The 4,753-nt window shown below is 39.9% G+C and overlaps 1 pseudogene; it reads left to right on the forward strand.

The window, feature by feature from the left end:
- The first annotated feature begins 507 nt into the window (after positions 1 to 507).
- LOC122106515 lies at positions 508 to 1,100 on the forward strand (annotated as a pseudogene).
- The last annotated feature ends 3,653 nt before the right edge of the window (positions 1,101 to 4,753 follow it).

Raw genomic sequence — 4,753 nt, forward strand, 5'->3', positions numbered from 1 at the left:
GTGTAAGTGATTCTTGGTGGGTGTAGCTATGTGATTTAGAGCCCAGTCTGTGCTAAATGGTTGCTAAAAGAAAGTAAGAAAGTTTTCCATCATTATCCTCAGTGTCATGTGGATAAGATACTTAAAACAGTTATTAAGTTTAACTTGAGTCAATGGAGATTTCCATTTTGAGAATTTACCTGTCAAACACAATCTTCTTGCAAGATCTAGGTAATTGCTGAAATGTAATTCCTTCGTTTTCTTTCAAGAAGTTTCCTGCTTACTTTTTTTCCTTAGATGTGGTTTTTAAAAACAGAGAAGCAGTTCCATTATATTCTTCTGGAGGCAAAGAAGGACAATTTAAATGTTCATTGCATCTTTTAAGAAAAGATACCCTGAGCAGAAGTGTGCGCCAGTCCCGCGGATCTGTGCCTTGCTTCAACAGTGTTTGGATGGAACAGACCCGGGGACTCTTCCTTTCCACCACCAACTACCTCTCCACTCACCACCTCTGACCCTGATCTAGCCCGTCGCCTGCTTCCAGGACCAACCAACTGTGGTTAGCTCTGTATTGACGACCAGCCATGACCTCCCAGATTCGTCAGAATTTTTCCACCGAGGTGGAGGCTGCCGTCTACCGCCTGGTCAACTTGCATCTGCGGGCTTCCTACACCTGCCTCTCTGTGGCTACTATTTCGATCGCGAGGACATGGCTCTGGAGGGCGTGGGCCACTTCTTTGGCGAGCTGGCGGAGGAGAAGCGTGAGGGCGCCCAGCGCCTCCTGAAGATGCAGAACCAGAATGTGCAGAAACCTTCTCAGGATGAGTGGGGTAAAACCGTGGAAGCCAAGGAAGCCGCCCTGGCCCTGGAGAAGAGCCTGAACCAAGCCACTGTGGACCTTCATGCCTTGGATTCTGCTCGCACAGACCCCCATCTGTGACTTCCTAGAAAACCACTTCCTGCATGAAAGGTGAAGCTCATCAAGAAGATGGGCGACCACTTAACCAACCTTCGCAGGCTGGGGGCGGCCCCTCAGGCCCAGCTGGGCGAATATCTTTTCGAACGCCTCACCCTCAAACACGACTAGAAAATTCCAGAGTCCAGCAGCCTTTGAGGGGCCACCTCTGCCTCGCCAGGCATCGGGGTTTCCGCCCGAGCTTCTGCCTCTAGCCATTGGGAAACTTCCTAACTAACCATCCTGGAGCCCTTCCCAAGCCTTGGACCAAATGAAAATAAAGTTTTTTGCAGCAAAAAAAAAAAAGATATCCTTTTTCAGATTAAGGAATTTCAAAAATAAAGGTTTTTGTCTTCACTGCTCTTGGAATATGAAAATAAATATTATACAACTTTGTAGCTGTATGTTACACTAATATAGCATAAAGCCATAGCTAAATAAATGCAAAATTCTTTTGCATATGCTTTATCATGTTACAAATTAGGCATCAGTTTACTTAAATAATAATGAATTAATATCCCAGACCTTGCCTCATTCACTATAAAGTATGGACCTTACAATATGGATGCCTAAGAATTATTCACACTGGGATTTTATTTAGCAATGGTCCTGGTCCTTGGAATAGACTCTTATTCAGGAAAAAAAGTATATGTAAATAAGTAAAATTACGGTTGCAGAATAATATAGTCTACATATTCTACAGTGTCTCATTTCTACTTTTTTGTGAAAATACTGTACAGAGGGGTTACAATTACATGGGTAAGATAATGAGTACATTTCTTATCAAGCATTGTAGCCTCCTCCTTTGTTTCCCCTTCCTATCCCTTCCCATCCTCCCCCCACACCCAATCCTCCTCCCCCCTCCCCCCCACCAAAGTTGTAAAATTCGTTTTCAACACAACGACTTGTACATCTCATTGTTGCAATGGGTCCACCTGTATCCCTACTTAAACGATTTGTTTTTTCCCTTCCCCTCCACAAATTATACCAACATCAAATACAGTAAAAGCAGGGGTTATATAGTGGGGGAGGGACATACAAAGCAACAAATAAATAATCTTATAAATGTGTTAAAAATAATCACGTGAAAGAAAAAAACATTTGAATACATATCTTAAGGTTCATTCCCATAACATCAACTTATCTGACCTTTTCTGCTTGACTCAGACTAGTTATTGCAAATAAGTGAAACCATGAGACCTATGTTTCTTTGGGCCTGGCTTACTTCACTTAATATAATTTTTTCCAAGTCTTTCCATTTCCTAACAAATGAGGCAATGTTATTCTTTCTGATGGAGGCTCTATAGAATTCCATTGTGTATATATACCATATTTTCTTGATCCATTCATCTACTGAGGGGCATCTGGGTTGGTTCCATATCTTAGCTATGGTAAATAGTGCTGCAATAAACATAATTGTGTTGGTAGCTTTAGTATGGCCTTGTTTGTGATAGTTTGAGTAAATGCCCAAAAATTGCTGGGTCATAGGGGAGCTCTATGTGGAGTCTTTTGAGGAACCTCCATACTGCTTTCCAAAGTGGTTGAACAAATTTACACTTACACCAACAATGCAGTAGGGTTCCCTTCTGTCCACATCCCCTCCAGCATCTGTTGTTATTAGAGTTCTTGATTATAGCCATTCTAACTGGGGTGAGGTGGTATCTCAATGTTGTTTTGATTTGCATTTCTTTTATGGCTAGGGAGGTTTCATTTCTACTTTTAAGAAAGAAGCTACACATATTTTTTAGTTCATAGTTAAGTTTTTGTTGTGAGTTTTTATGGGATCATACTTTTTTGGTGTGTTTGCTAGTACTGGGGCTTAAACTCAGATCCTGAGTGCTGTCCCTTAGCTTTTTACTCAAGGCTGGTGTTCTACCACTTGAGCCATACCTCCACTCCTAACTTGTTGCTTGTTAATTGGAAATAATAGTTTCATGAACTTTCCTGCTTTCAAACCTGGAGCCTCAGATGTCAGTCTCCTGAGTAGCTGAGATCATAAGCATGAGCCACTAGCACTGAACATGGGGAATGGAATTTTTTTGTACAAGTCATGGGGCTTGAACTCGGGGCCTAGTTGTCCTTAAACTTGATGGCTCAAGGCTAATGCTCTTCCACTGGTTCCATAGCTTTGCTTCTGTTTTTTTTTCTGGTTGGCTGAAGATAAGAGTCTCACTGACTTTCCTGCCCGGGATAGCTTTGAACTGTGATTCTCAGATCTTAGCCTCCTGAGTAACTAGAATTACAGACATGAGCCATGAGCACCTGGCATGGGGAGGTATTTTAAAATCATTAAATAATATTTTCAGTAGATTTTGAGATATGGTTCAGGAAACCAGGCCTCATTTCATCTGGAAATATACCATAGGATGTATTATAAGAGAAATATTCATACATTTCCACAGTGTCTTGGAAGTTGTTCAGAAATGCAGGAACTAAATTATAAATGTTCATTGTTTTGTTGTTATAAGCAATGACAGTTTGATAGGAGAAACTGAAAGATTTTTCTAAAATTAAAGTTATTTTTCAACATATTAGATAAATATCACTCTCAAGAAAGTGTTTGAGCAGGCATAAAAGTATTTTATTGGCTGTAAAAAAAAAAAAGTTAATGAAATTTCCATGGTTGAAAACTAGTAATGTGCAATCTGACAGGCATCAGAGAAGACAATGGGGCCAAACCAAAATCCAATCATGGAACATTTGATGAAGGAGTCCCTTTTTTAAATCACATTCTTCATTTTGTGTGTGTGTGCCACTAATAATGCTTGAATTCAAAGGCCTCATGTTCTTACTTAGCTTTTTCACTCAAATCTGGCACCCTTCCACTTCAACCATGACTTCACTTTCCACTTTTTCTTGGTTAAATGGAGATAAGGGTCTCATGGACTTTTCTGTTTGGGCTGGCTTCATGAAAACCAGGAACCTCAGATCTCAGCCTCCTGAATAACTAGGATTAAAAGCATGAGTCACCAGCACGAGGCTTAACACATTTTTTACCTCCAAATTCTCCTTTGTTCTTTACTCAAGTGCAGTACAACTACACACAGTGGGAAATATTTAACTTCTGAGCACAACTTTTGTAATCATTTACATGATTTCCTGTGTATATTCACAGATTGTATTCCTCTGTCATCTCCATTATCATCATATCTCTACTTATAAACAAAATATTCCCAACAGACAGTATCAAAACTTTGAAACATACTTTCCAACCAATTGCTTTCCATCCTCAAATTATTTTTTTCAAACAATTAAGTTCCCATGGTTTGATGCTTAAACTCTAACCCAATAAAGAACATTGAATCAACAAATACTTCTCTAAAGAAATACATCTGCGGCAAAGGAGGAGGCTAGAATGCTTGATAAGAAATGTACTCATTATCTTACCCAGGTAATTGTAACCCCTCTGTACAGTATTTTCACAATAAAATCATCATAATAATAATAATAAAAGAAGTTTAAAAAAAAGAAATACATCTACGGAAGTGGCGCTGTAGTTCAAGAGGTAGAGCGCTCGCCTTGAGCTGAAGAGCGCAGAGACAGCACCCAGGCCCAGAGTTCAAGCCCCACGACCAACCAAAAAAAAAAGAAAAGAAAAGAAATACATCTGCAAATACATTTCTTTCCCTCTGCTCTGACTGTGAATTCTAAAAACACATAACAAGAACATGACCAGAGACTGGTGGTGACAGCTGCATATCATAGACACATTTAATACCACTGAACTATACACTTAAACATAGCTGGATACCCATGGCTCATATCTGTGATCCTAGCTACTCAAGAAGCTGAGATGTGATGACCAAGGTTCAAAGCCAG

The sequence above is a fragment of the Dipodomys spectabilis genome, unplaced genomic scaffold (genome assembly GCF_019054845.1).
Source record: "Dipodomys spectabilis isolate Male_0828 unplaced genomic scaffold, ASM1905484v1 ptg000042l, whole genome shotgun sequence".
NCBI classification, from domain to species: domain Eukaryota; kingdom Metazoa; phylum Chordata; class Mammalia; order Rodentia; family Heteromyidae; genus Dipodomys; species Dipodomys spectabilis.